The sequence below is a fragment of the Mobula hypostoma genome, chromosome 12 (genome assembly GCF_963921235.1).
Source record: "Mobula hypostoma chromosome 12, sMobHyp1.1, whole genome shotgun sequence".
In the NCBI taxonomy this organism is placed as follows: Eukaryota; Metazoa; Chordata; class Chondrichthyes; order Myliobatiformes; family Myliobatidae; genus Mobula; species Mobula hypostoma.
The window spans coordinates 75,792,313-75,807,140 of record NC_086108.1 but is presented as its reverse complement, the minus strand read 5'-3'; the positions used below and the strand labels follow the sequence as shown (position 1 = coordinate 75,807,140).

The window sequence follows — 14,828 nt, the reverse complement described above, 5'->3', positions numbered from 1 at the left end:
AACCAAGTTTCCAATTTTCTCACTGGTTTACTTGGTAAATGAAAATGTAAACATGTTAATTGCTGATATATGAAACAAAGGAAGAGTCAGACAGACAAAGGAAGACCATCCAGATCTTGTTTGATATTTTACATAAGCGATTTCATGAGAGATGGGAGATATTTTCCTCCAGAAAAAAACAATAAAGAAAGAAGCAATAGTTAATCTTCCCAACCACGCTTCTTGTAATATAAATACACGAGCGAAGCAGAAGAGGTTAAAAAAGTCAAGGGCGAAGAAAAAGAGAAATAGAAGCAGACAAGTGGTAAAGAAGCAGCAATGGGTTTTAACTTGCAAAGCAAAAAGCAATGTTCCTGTACGTTGGTTATAAGTATTGGAAACGGTCCGACCGAAGTCAGAGTTTGTTTCCTGTCTCTCGTTGCCCTGAAGATGGTGATGGTGAGTCTACCCTAAACATTGCGGTTCCTCTGGTTAAATTACATTTTCGTCTTTCCGTGGATTTTGGCTATTTTGTCGAGCCGTGAGGGAGTTGAATTCGTGCGTTGGTACGAAGAATTGTAGTGCTTGTCCATTTAGGATTGGACCAGGTTTGGTGGCTCTTTATAAACAAACATGCTAATCGATAAGTGTTGACGAAAAAGTTTTAAAAATAGCCACATAGATCCATGGGTGGCTGTTCTCCGTGTTGGACGAAGTGAAAGTCTGCAAAGCTTGATAATTTTTGTCGTGTCGGGTAGCAAAATATTTAGTTTAATCAAGGGTTCTGTTTCGTTTGAGCTTCAATTTTGTACACAAACATTCCACTACTTCGTATGTGCGAAATTGTCTGAGAATGTGGCAGGGAAACGCTTTAAAATGTCTTTACTATTGTTATTACCTGAATAACAACTTGTTTACGTAGTTTTTTTTTAGTATAAATACACCCTAATAAAGTTGCCAAGATACTCCAGGGCAGCTAGCCAAAAGCGCGGAGGAAGAGACTGGTTCGAAGGAAACAAGGTAGAGGTATAACTACTCAAGGGGAATATTCTCGAGATTCGGGCATCCGCACAGTTTGAAGAATTCATTACACTTACAGATGAGTAAGATCCCAGAACCAGCGGGTAACTGAGCTGGCAAAGGGGAATTTAGACCCATGGAGGAATTGAAACTAAAGTTAAAGGGTGAGAATTTTAAAACTGAAGTGGAACGAAAACAAGTCATCGGGGTGAAAGAGGTAACTTCTTAGCAAATCTCTGGATAATGTCAAGTTTACCATCGATAAACGAAAGCCGCTCCGTGGCTAGGCGGGTGTTTCCATAGTTAGAGCCGGCAGCCACAAGCATGCGCAGAAGCACAAGGCAGCTGTGGGGTTTGCCGCTCCCCGTCACGCGGTGCTGAGTAATCCCGCCCACTCGGCTGCTGAGTGGTGGAAACCCGCTGTCACTCTCCACCGTCGTTCCGTTGCGCCACTAGAGCGACGTAGTTGGGCAGCTGGGCGACAAAAGGAACTGGGGAACGGCCAGGACGCCTGAGCACTCAGTAAGTGCGAGTTTGGCGGCTCAGTTAAACGGGAGGTGGTGAGTCAGTCCGGGCTGCTTGTCACTGGCATTGGTTGAGGGGGAGTCATTTCTGTAATGCACTGTGTGGAACCTGGGAATGTGGCCGATTGTTGGACCGGGCCGCGCACTCTAGTCGATTAACGTGGACCAACGTAGTTAAACACTGGTGGAGTAGGGGCGTGACACGTTTCCTATTTGTATTAGGACTGGAGGCAGGACTGGGTTGGAATGGTGGTGTTGATGTTGACCGGAGTTTTCTCGATCTCCGAATTGTGAGTTGAGAGCCAGCTCCACCTCAAGGATTACGATGTTTGTTTACAATGACTGCGCCTTGCAACATTTAAAACAGGAAATGTATCAACTAACTTGCTGAACAAAAATTACAGTTTCGAAGTCCCATTATGGTATGTAGTAATTGCGATTTAAGCGAGTTCGTTTAATCAAATAGCTGTTTTCTTGGACCCCCTTCTTCCTTAATGCAAATTTCCATTTAAAGGTAATGTATAGATGGAGATTTTCTACGATCGGTGAAGATTATAACTTGTCACTTAAGTTTGGCGCACAAGGGGAAACGTTGAACAGAATCTTATTTTGTCTAGCTTAAACACTAAGATAATATCTTTCTACACTTGATGTTTTTAGTGTGATTTATGAGCACTACGTGTTGTCTTAACATATTTTCGATCGTTTCTGTGAAGTCTTACGAATAATATTTGCATAGAAAAAATTCTTCCAGTGTGACAGATTATGCTTACATTTTTGAGTGAGATTTTTTTAAAGCTCTTTTGGCACTTGGATGTGGTTTATCAGAGGAAATAGAAATTTCAACCGATTTAATAACGGTGGTGCTAATACGGTAGCAGGAAATTTGTCGACATTTAATTTGTCCGTATTTTATTGAGGTGTCCACTCGGGGTACATTGCAGGTAACATTATAGTTCTCTGGGGTAATGCAATGAAATTAAAATATCAATATAACCTAGGCCATTTGTTTCATGATAGATTTTAAGGTTGGCTTTTTTTGAAGTTTGAAATGGTTTTTATTAGTGTGCCTATCCCAAATTTAGGTCAGAAATTAGTTAAAATTGTTGTCCATTCAAGACTCAACAAGTCCTATGCAATTCCAGTACTGTCTTCAGTATTACGTGGTGTGCAGGATTCAACTTAGTTGTTTCTTTGGAGCTCACTGGTGGTTTTGGGTGTTCTGCTGGTGCTGTTAGTTTACTGAAAAGATACCCTTTCTGAAATTCATACAACTTATTCCACAGGTTATAAAATTTAGAAGGGTGTCCCAGAAACTACTATGTAAAGCACAGTGGTGTGGTGTGTAGCCCCCAATTATACATTTTGAAGTCACACATAATGGCCATCATTATAAGTAAATTTGTTATTTCTTATTCCAGGTAGTTTTTTTGGTTTTAACACCAGGGAGAAGGTCAATCGATCTAAGTGGTCCATGCAAGATCACAGAAAAACATTCCCATCTGCCTATCCCTCTCCTTCTGATTTTCCTGTACACTTGTGATGTGCTCTCCTTTTTTATACTGTTTTGCAGTCATTTACCTGAAGGAATAACTTTGAGTAACCAATTAACATACAATATATCATTACTTTGGGCCTTGACTGTAACATTTTTAAGACTTTGGACATTGTTTTATGTCTTTTGACTGTTGAACTTTTCCACTGCCTCTATGTTTGAGAGGAATAAGTGTTTCTGACAATTGCATATAGCATTTGGAAACACTTTTATAAAGGGTGCCCTCTTGTGATAATTTTTCGTATGCAATGACACTTCTTTTCATTGTTAGTCGTGGTCTGCAGCCGACATGAAGTTCTTCATATTTGAGCCACATCAATTTGTTTCTGGATTAATTCTGGGGTAGCTATCTGTCAGTCCTTGTAGTAGAGATGTGCTTAAGAGGTCTTGTACTGTTTACTTAATAATTTCACGTTCTCTCCTTTATAGATAACAAGGAGCTAGACCAGCACTGTGTTCTTCTGCAGAACTCTGAGAATTAAGACACTAATAGAATTGTGCCAACATCGCAGCACATAGTGTAGTTGTTCGGTAGTTTATTTATTGAGATACAGCATTGGATAAGCCCTTCCGGCTCTTCAAGCCGCACTGGCCAGCAACCCCCTAATCACAGGACGATTTACAATGTTCTTTATTGGTAACTACGTCTTTGGACTGGGGACAAACCGGAACACCTGGAGGAAATCCATGTGGTCACGGGGAGAATGTACATACTCCTTATAGACTGCGGTGGGAGTTGAACCCAGGTCGCCTGTTTTGTAAAGTTGTACTGACCACGACGTTGCCATGCTGCCCTGGTATCCCAGTCCCAAGTGTAATTAGAGTGTCATAGATCTTAGCAGTTTCAGCTGCATATTAATGAACTGGTCTTTTACACAAATGAGGATGCTTGCTGATGATTCTACGGTATTCAATAAATTGCCCTGTCAGTTTCCATTCACTACTGAACGGATAATGAAGCAACCAGTCCCCACTTTCAGTAGCATCTGAAACAAGCCAATGAATGCCATAACATAAGTGTCAAGCAATGACATTTATATTAAAATGTAAGTAGTGGTACTATTACTGGAACTTCTATAACCAACTCCAGAAACTTTGGCTGCTGGCGTTTTCAGTAATACTGCCATTCTCTCTTTGACAAACCCCTGCCCTGCTTACTCCTATGAATAAATTTTAAAATGGAGTGTTAAGTGTTATTGGAATGATCAGCAAATCCCAACCTGGCACTGTTGTTTGTGGTCTCAATTTACAGCTGAAGTTACTTGTACCTCTGCCCTCTATGGCCAGCAGCCAGCCATGAAAAGTATTTTGCAGAGGCTCTGTCCCTGAAATATAAGACATACAGGAGCAGAATTGGGCTATTTGGCCCATTGAGTCTGTTTTGCAATTCTGACAGATGACAATGCTGGGGGCAGAGCTTTGTTTTAAATGCAAGCTTTGTATGAATTTACCAATTTAAGCATTTTGGACTTCAAAAGGCATTTAAAAACTTGAACAGTGGAACGGAAGATAAAAATAAACTCAAAAGCCCTTAGAAATATGTGGAAGCATGTTATTTACTAAAAATTTACTTGCCTTCCATATATTCCATTGAAATCAATTAAGTTTTAGATCCTGTGCCAGCTCTGAACACTGACTGCTTTTACCACTTTGGTCTTCATAAATTACTTTGGACTTCATATATGAGTATAGGAGCAAGGATGAACTTGTACAAGATATTGGCAAGGCTGAATTTGTAGTATTCTGATCACCTACCTATAGGGAAAGATATTGGTAAGCTTGAAAGAGTGCAGAGAAAATGTATGATAATTCCTTCATATTAATGACTTGGATGAGGGAATTAAATGCAGCATCTCCAAGTTTGCGGATGACACGAAGCTGGGTGGCAGTGTTAGCAGTGAGGAGGATGCTAAGAGGATGCAGGGTGACTTGGATAGGTTGGGTGAGTGGGCAAACTCATGGCAGATGCAATTTAATGTGGATAAATGTGAAGTTATCCACTTTGGTGGCAAAAATAGGAAAACAGATTATTATCTGAATGGTGGCCGATTAGGAAAAGGGGAGGTGCAACGAGACCTGGGTGTCATTATACACCAGTCATTGAAAGTGGGCATGCAGGTACGGCAGGCGGTGAAAAAGGCGAATGGTATGCTGGCATTTATAGCGAGAGGATTCGAGTACAGAAGCAGGGAGGTACTCCTGCAGTTGTACAAGGCCTTGGTGAGACCACACCTGGAGTATTGTGTGCAGTTTTGGTCCCCTAATCTGAGGAAAGACATCTTTGCCATAGAGGGAGTACAAAGAAGGTTCACCAGATTGATTCCTGGGATGGCAGGACTTTCATATGAAGAAAGACTGGATGAACTGGGCTTGTACTCGTTGGAATTTAGAAGATTGCAGGGGGATCTGATTGAAACGTATAAGATCCTAAAGGGATTAGACAGGCTAGATGCAGGAAGATTGTTCCCGATGTTGGGGAAGTCCAGAACGAGTGGTCACAGTTTGAGGATAGAGGGGAAGCCTTTTAGGACCGAGATTAGGAAAAACTTCTTCACACAGAGAGTGGTGAATCTGTGGAATTCTCTGCCACAGCAAACTGTTGAGGCCAGTTCATTGGCTATGTTTAAGAGGGAGTTAGATATGGCTCTTGTGGCTACAGGGGTCAGGGGGTATGGAGGGAAGGCTGGGGCGGGGTTCTGAGTTGGATGATCAGCCATGATCATAATAAATGGCGGTGCAGGCTCAAAGGGCCGAATGGCCTACTCCTGCACCTATTTTCTATGTTTCTATAATGTCTCCAGGATTGAGGGCCTGAGTTGTAGGGAAAGGTTGAATAGGTTAGGACATTACTCCATGCACCCTCGGAGAATGAGATCATATAGAAGTGTGTAAAATTGAGGAGTACATATGGGTAAGCTTTTTCAACTGAGGTCGTAGCTTTAGGGTGAAATGTGAAATATTTATGAGGAATCTGAAGCGGAGCTTCTTTGAGTCTTGTGCAAATATAGATGAGCTGCCAGCAGAAGTGGTGGATGTGGGTTCAATTGCAACATTTAAGAGAAGTTTAGATGGGTATATGGATGAGTGAGGGTTATGGAGGACTATGTCTGGGTGTGGATAGATGGAACTAGACAGAAAAGCAGGTTGGCACAGCCCAGATGACCAATTGGGCCTATTGGTGTGCTACAGTTCTCTATGGCTGGCGTCCAACAAGGTGGTGAACAAGATTCATCTCCCTGCCTGAATGCGTCAGTGAGACCTGAACTTCTGCTTTTAGACCTCAGTTTGAATAGCTGAATACCAACAGTTTCAAGGGAACAGTTGGCTGAAGACTGCACAGTTGGGGCCAATGTGATGTTAACTGCTTGGAAGTAGATTTGCTTGTGATTATCAACAGGATATTGGACATGCATTTGAAAAGAAATAATTGAAAAGGTTTCTTTAAGCAGTACTATTAGCTAAAGGCTGCCACTTGTGTTGCATGATTCTCACATAACCTGATATAGGAATATTCTTGGCTGTTGAGAGATTCCTAAAGCCACCCTATCTGAGGAAAAACTTGAACTTGGAACTACTTATTCAGTATCTCTTCATACTGTGCAGTGAATTAACCTTTGAGCCATCATTGGACCCACACCCATTAAATCAAGTTGTTATAGTGAATCATCAGCTGAAACACTTACTATATTCATAGTACTGCAAAATTATTGAATCTGTAGAATTGCAAGGCACATTTTGTATACTCATGAGATTCTGCAGATATGGAAATCCAGAGGAACCCACAAAATGTTGGAGAAACTCAGCGGGTCAGGCAGCATCTATGGAAATGAATAAACAGTTGACATTTGGGTTGAGACATGATTTTATATTCAGCATGCTTGGGCCATTTGATCCTGTTCTTCCCATTTAATCCCTTGAAAACAATCTTCTGTTATTCCCCCTCATGTTTATCCAGCTTCTCCTTAAAATTCTTCTGTAGAATTCGGTTTCCACTAATCCCTATGATAATTTCTAGTTTTCAGTGCTGTCTGGGTAAAATAGGCACTTCTATTTTGCCTATTTATTTTTTTACAATTCTCCTTTTGATGTTCTCTTCTTTCCATAAAGGGATATGCTGCACACCATCATTATCATCTGCTCTTTTCTCTCCTTTTTATCTTATTGGTCGAGGAGATAGTTTATTTTTTTTCTCTCTGATTTGGTTACTTGTTACAAGTTGAGAACTTACAATTTATGTTTATCTTTCTGATTCTCTCTTAGTAGCTAACATGTGGTTAAATTCTGCTCTCAATTCTCTTATTTTGCTTTTTAGCATTCTGAGGGCACAGCATTCTCTCAAATTTCATTAGGTTGTCACCTTTGCCTTTTTGCCCTCCTATCCACTTGGCTTTGTGCATCACCTAGCTCTCTTTCTTCTTCTCCCGCCCCCCCACCTTTTTATTCTGGCATCTTCTCCCTTTCCACTCCCAAAGAAGGGCCTCGGTCCGAAACATCAAATGTTTATTCATTTCCATTGATGCTGCCTGTCCTGCTGAGTTCCTCCAGCATTTTGTGTGTGTGGCTTTGGATTTCGCTCATCTGCAGAATCTCATTTTTTTGTCTCTTGATGCAAGGTTTCTTGGCTAATGCCCTTTTTTGTATGTGATCTTTTATGATTACTCTTCGCAAAGTTTTATGTAATTTAAGAGTCTTATTAGATCCCCTTGCAGCCATCTCTTATCAGGATTTTGATAGGTGCAATAGTCTGCATGTGGGTAGTTCTGATTCGGATTGATCCGGTTACAGACCAACTTCTGAGGGATGATCGTGTTAAATGTCAGGCTGAAGGTGATGAAGAACATCCTGATGTTGGAGGAATTGTTCCCTAGGTGGGACAGGACTGAGTGTAGGAGTGAGGCTTTGGAGTTGTCAGTGCACTGGTTTGAGTGGCAGGTGAACTGGAAAGGGCCCATTGTAGCTGGAAGGTGGACAAAAGGCAAGATCTCTGTGGCCAGCCATTTTAATTCCACTTCCCATTACCACAATATCTACAGCCTTCTCTCCAGCCAAGTGAAGGTAAGACACGGATTGGAGGACCCCCCCCCCCCCGGAATTCTTTTATGCAGCCAAATGTTTAGATATTCAGACTCTAAATTCCTTGGTGTCCATATTTCCGAGGATCTCACCTGGTCCCTGAACTCCTCCATCCTGATCAAAAAGGCGCAATAGCGCCTTTATTTCCTGCAGAGCATCAGGAAAGCTCACCTCTGTCCCAGGATACTGACGGACTTTTACCGCTGTACCATTGAGAGCATACTCACCAACTGCATCTCGGTGTAGTATGGTAATTGTCCCGTATCGGACCGCAAAGCACTCCAGCGTGTGGTGAAAACAGCCCAGCGGATTATCGGCACCCAATTGCCCAACATTGAGAATATCTACCATAAACGCTGCCTGGGCAGGGAGAAAAGCATTATCAAGGATGCATCTCACCCTAACCGTGGACTTTTTACTCTCCTCCCATCCGGTAGGCGCTACAGGAGCCTCTGCTCCCGCACCAGCAGGCACAGGAAGAGCTTCTTCCCTGAGGCTGTGACCCTGCTGAACCTCACATCACAGCACTAAGCAGCATTGCACCCATATTGTACTGTCTCAGTACTTTTATATTTGTGTGCTGTAGCACCTACTTTTAATTTGCAGTTATTTTGTAAATAACAGTATTCTTTGCATTTCTGGTTAGATGCTAATTGCATTTCATTGGCTTTGTATCTGTACTCGGCACAACGACAATAAAGTTGAATCTAATCTATTCTGATCTAATCTTAATAGATTCCAATTAACAGCTCTTGCTCAACTAACTTCAGATAGTCCAATGATGTTTGATGGTTAAAGGTTTGTTCATGACTTGATTCTAAAAGATGCGTATCTGCTCCCATAACCCCCCAATGGGACTTATTTTTAGCATTGGTTTCTCCTTAACTCTTTATTCAATCTTGTTTCTTTTAATCTTGATGGTTGTAATATTTGCCATGCAGTTAGTCTGTTTTATAAGATATTTTGTAAAGTAATGTTTTTGCTTTTGGGAAATGATGATCTCTATGATGTATTAAATTAGCAGTGCATTTGAAAATGGTTATTTTACATGAAACATCCTGGAGAAAGTTCTATATTTTGAAAGGTACTGTTCTAAAATTGCAAAAGAAGCTCTTTTTGGTACTGTGTCCATGCAAGCTGCTTTCTAACGCAGCTTTTTTTTGTCCATTTAGTTTTTGTCATAATGCAGTAATACACTTGGATTTTTTAATGTGTGCAATTTGAAAGCAAAGATTTTTTTTCCAAATCTAATCAAATTAATGGGTTCTCTGCTGATATTATCTGAAAGATACTTGTATCAAGAGGATTTCCTGTCATCTATGTCTGATTTTGGCCAGAATTTCTCAGTTCAGCAGATGTTTGCTTGGATCTTTTATTAGTCTTCCTGTAGGTTAAAGTGGTTAATTTTGTTCCATTTTGCAAAGAGTTGTAAGTGAATAATGAATGTTAACGGCCAATGGTGCTTCATTTTCAGGCCAGGAAGGTAGACTTTTCTTTATCAAGTAAGTTCTAAAACTGCAAAGGAAGCATATGCGGTTTCAGAAAAGGATTATTGACCATCAGGACAGTGTAATGGACAGTTGTAAAAATATTGCTTTCAGAGTCTTCTTGGGAAGAGGCACCCACTGTAATATAAATTTCTTAAATTTGCTTATAATTTCTTCTAGTTAAAGGTAGAATTAAGAGACAATATTAAGTCATTGGAAATTGGGATTTAAACAAGTTAATTGAAAATTAAGTGCAGTTTGTATTAAGTTGTGGAAGTACATGCTTAAAAGAACCAGGTGTTGCAATTTGGTCTTGCACTGTTATATTGATAGTTTTTTCTGTATAAAGTTCTTTGTTTAATGTACTTTTGTGTGACTTCCAACATCCTTTGATTACTCAGGATCAGGGTTATTATCGTTGACAAATAAGGTGAAATGTTTTGTGGCAGCAATACAGTGCAAATATATAAAATTATTATAAACTACAGAAATAGTGCAAAAAGAAGTAGTAGGAATGAGGCAAACAACAGGAATACTGCAGATGCTGGAAATTCAAGCAACACACATAAAAGCTGCTGGTGAACGCAGCAGGCCAGGCAGCATCTCTAGGAAAAGGTGCAGTCGACGTTTCAAGCCGAGACCCTTCGTCAGGACTAACTGAAGGAAGAGTGAGTAAGGGATTTGAAAGTTGGAGGGGGAGGGGAAGGGATGGAGCCAAGAGCTGGACAAGTGATAGGCAAAAGGGATACGAAAGGATCATGGGACAGGAGGTTCGGGAAAAAAGACAAGGGGGGGGATCCCAGAGGATGGGCAAGGGGTATATTCAGAGGGACAGAGGGAGAAAAAGGAGAGTGAGAGAAAGAATATGTGTATAAAAATAAATAACAGATGGGGTACGAGGGGGAGGTGGGGCCTTAGCGGAAGTTAGAGAAGTCAATGTTCATGCCATCAGGTTGGAGGCTACCCAGACGGAATATAAGGTGTTGTTCCTCCAACCTGAGTGTGGCTTCATCTTTACAGTAGAGAAGGCCGTGGATAGACATGTCAGAATGGGAATGGGATGTGGAATTAAAATGAGTGGCCACTGGGAGATCCTGCTTTCTCTGGTGGACAGAGCGTAGGTGTTCAGCAAAGCAGTCTCCCAGTCTGCATCGGGTCTCGCCAATATATAAAAGGCCACATTGGGAGCACCGGACGCAGTGTATCACCCCAGCCGACTCACAGGTGAAGTGTTGCCTCACCTGGAAGGACTGGTTGGGGCCCTGAATGGTGGTAAGGGAGGAAGTGTAAGGGCATGTGTAGCACTTGTTCCGCTGGCACGGATAAGTGCCAGGAGGGAGATCAGTGGGGAGGGATGGGGGGGACTGCCAGGAGGGAGATCAGTGGGGAGGGATGGGGGGGGACTGCCAGTAGGGACATCAGTGGGGAGGGATGGGGGGGACATCAGTGGGGAGGGAGGAATTCCTCTGTCTCCGCCAAAAACGCCATCCCCTTCTCGCAATTCCTCCATCTCCACCGCATCTGCTCTCAGGATGAGGCCTTTCATTCTAGGACGAGGGAGATGTCTTCCTTTTTTTAAAGAAAGGGGCTTCCCTTCCTCCACTATCAACTCTGCTCTTAAACGCATCTCCCTCATTTCACGTACATCTGCTCTCACTCCATCCTCCCACCACCCCACTAGGAATAGGGTTCTCCTGGTCCTCACCTACCACCCCACCAGCCTCCGGGTCCAACATATTATTCTTCGTAACTTCCGCCACCTCCAACGGGATCCCACCACTAAGCACATCTTTCCCTTCCCCCCCCTCTGCATTCCGCAGGGATGGCTCCCTACGCAACTCCCTTGTCCATTCGTCCGTCCCCCCATCCCTCCCCACTGATCTCCCTCCTGGCACTTATCTGTGTAACCGGAACAAGTGCTACACATTCCCTTACACTTCCTCCCTTACCACCATTCGGGGCCCCAAACAGTCCTTTCAGGTGAGGCAACACTTCACCTGTGAATCGGCTGGGGTGATATACTGCGTCCGGTGCTCCCGATGTGGCCTTTTATATATTGGCGAGACCCGACGCAGACTGGGAGACCGCTTTGCTGAACACCTACGCTCTGTCCGCTAGAGAAAGCAGGATCTCCCAGTGGCCACACATTTTAATTCCACATCCCATTCCCATTCTGACATGTCTATCCACGGCCTCCTCTACTGTAAAGGTGAAGCCACACTCAGATTGGAGGAACAACACCTTGTATTCCGTCTGGGTAACCTCCAACCTGATGGCATGAACATTGACTTCTCTAACTTCCGCTAATGCCCCACCTCCCCCTCGTACCCCATCCGTTATTTATTTTTTACACACACATTCTTTCTCTCACTCTCCTTTTTCTTCCTCTGTCCCTCTGACTATACCCCTTGCCCATCCTCTGGGTTCCCCCCCCCACTTGTCTTTCTTCCCGGACCTCCTGTCCCATGATCCTCTCGTATCCCCTTTTGCCTATCACCTGTCCAGCTCTTGGCTCCATCCCTCCCCCTCCTCCTATCATTTTGGATCTCCCCCTCCCCCTCCAACTTTCAAATCCCTTACTCACTCTTCCTTCAGTTAGTCCTGACGAAGGGTCTCGGCCTGAAACATCGACTGCACCTCTTCCTAGAGATGCTGCCTGGCCTGCTGCACTCACCAGCAACTTTTATGTGTGTTGCTAGTAGTAATGAGGTAATTTTCTCGGACCATTCAGAAATCTGATGGTAGAGGAGAAGCTGTTCCTGAATCATTGATTGAATCTTCAGGCTCCCATACTACCTCTCCGATTGTAATATAAAGAAGAGGACATGTCAAGATGGTGAAATGATGATGAATGCCACTGGTTTGAAACACCACCTCTTCAAGACCTTGATGCTGACGGAATCACAGGCAAGAGAAAATCTGCAGATGATGGTGATGGAGCTGGCTGTATCTGTAAACTTCTGTAGCTTCTTGAAATGTTGTGCTGCAACCAGTCTGAATGTTCTCCACTGCACGCCTATAGAAATTTGTGTCTTTGGTGCCATACTGCATCACTGTAACCTCCAAATGAGTAGAATCTGCACCCTCTCCAGCTTAATGACACTTCTCTATAGTAGCTAGGTGATCAGAACTGCAGACAGTACTCTTTAAGTGTAGTGTCAACAATGTCTTTTACAGCTGTAACTATATGTCCCAACTCTTGTACTCAGTGCCTTGCTGAAGGCAAGTGTGCCTAGCACCATTTTCATCACCCTGTCTACCTGTGTCACAGTGTAGTGTTTTCTACTAGTTCCTCATACTTGCCTTAGTATCATGAATATCTGTTGTTAGGTATGCACAGCTTAATTAGTCTCGACTGAATAATGTCTGTCAAGCTGCTCTCTTGTTTACCAACCAGTTTTGCCTAATATAAAAAAAATAGGAAGTAGCAGTATGGCAGTATCTGTGGGAGAACAAACTTAAGAATTGGGTAACTGAGGAAAAAAAAACATGTTGGCTTTTAGTTGTAGAGATGCGTCGGTCTTAGGAAAGCACTCTGTTTGGGACAGTCTAGGGTGGCACACCAAAGGCATGGATGCTGAAGATCTGGCTGGTAAAGTAATGAGGACATCTGAGAGAAAGAATGGATAAATAAAAGCTGTGAGTTGCTTGTCGGAGCCGTTGCTGAAACCAAAGGCACATTAGTGCAGTGCAAATACTTGGATCAGGCACTGTCCTTGGAGAGCGGAAGCTCAGATAATGTTACAATTCCCACCACCAAGCACATTCCCCCCCTCCCCCCCCACTTTCTTCAGGGATCACTCCCTACGCGAGTGACTCCCTTGTCCATTCGTCCTTCCCCACTGATCTCCCTCCTGGCACTTATCCTTGCAAGTGGAACAAATGCTACACCTGTCCCTACACCACCTCCCTCCCTGCCATTCAGGGCCCTAAACAATTCTTCCAGGTGAGGTGACACTTCACCTGTGAGTCTGTTGGGGTCATCTACTGTTATTGGTGCGGTCTGCTGTATATCATTGGGACCTGATACAGATTAGGAGACCGCTTTGTCGAGCACCTACACTCTGTCAGGAAAAAATGGGATCTCCCAGTGGCTACCAGATTTAATTCCACTTCCCATTCCCATTGTGACATGCCAGTCCATGGTCCCTTCTACTGTCGTGATGAGACCACTTGCAGGTTGGAGGAGTGACACCTTGTATTCCATCTGGGTAGCCTCCAACCTGATGGCATGAACATCGATTTCTTGAGCTTCTGGTAATGGGTTCTTCCCCTCCCCCCCATCTTTTCCCACCCCATTCCCTCCTCTCACCTTATCTCCTTGCCTGCCCATCACCTTGTTCTGGTGCTCCTCCCCCTTTTTCATTCTTCCATGGCTGCCTGCTCTCTCCTATCGGATTCCCCCTTCTCCAGCCCTGTATCTCTTTTACCTATCAACTTCCCAGATCTTTTCTTCACCTCTCCCCCTCCTGGTTTCACCTATCACTTTGTGTTCCTCCTTCCCCTCCCACCACCTTTAAACTCTGATTTCTCGTCTTTTTTTCTCCAGTCCTGCTGAAGGGTCTCGTCTCTAAACATCAACTGTACCCTTTTCTATAGATGCTGCCTGGCCTGCTGAGTTCCTCCAGTGTTTTGTGTGTGTTGCTTGGATTTCCAGCGTCTGCAGATTTTCTCTTGTTTTAGATCAATCTTGTATTGCTTTTAGAACAAGTCATCACATTGAAATGACATTCTATTTGGTATTGAAGGGTGGATGTGGGGACACTATTCTGACAGTCATTTTCACTCCCAGAAGCTATTTCTTCAGATTCAGAGATTGGACATTTAAGACTGAGATGAGAAGTTGATTCAGCTTGAGCAGAGTGAATTCTTGGAGTTCTTTAGCCAAGAGACCCATGATATACCCAAGGTAGTACAAATGATTCTTTGATATTACTAGAATTAATCAATATGCACATACTGTGGGAAGGTGCTTTTGAAGTAAAAGGTAAACAATGCTTTTATTGAATGGCAAGAGACTGTATGTATTGCTTTAGCTTGTGTTCTGCAGCATCATTAAAGGTTTTATCTTCATCTTACAAGACAATATAACATGGACTTCCTCCCGCCACTTTGACATTGCCCTATATTTTTTACTAGAAGACCCAACTGTTTAACCAACTGAAAATTGCTCCTTTTCTGCTTGTTTTT

General features: G+C 43.0%; 1 protein-coding gene across 4 annotated transcripts in view; it reads left to right on the top strand.

Moving 5' to 3' along the window:
* Positions 1–417: 417 nt before the first annotated feature.
* The window catches only part of tesk2 (testis associated actin remodelling kinase 2), a 91,447-nt gene continuing 77,036 nt past the window's right edge, over positions 418–14,828 (top strand). Inside the window, exon 1 of one of the 4 annotated variants that reach the window (XM_063064422.1) lies at positions 418–438. The gene's annotated coding sequence lies outside the window, so the exon portion shown is untranslated. Of the gene's footprint in view, positions 439–1,432; positions 1,560–1,615; positions 1,946–14,828 lie in introns of those variants that run through there. The other 3 variants (XM_063064420.1, XM_063064423.1, XM_063064421.1) reach the window with 3 other exon arrangements.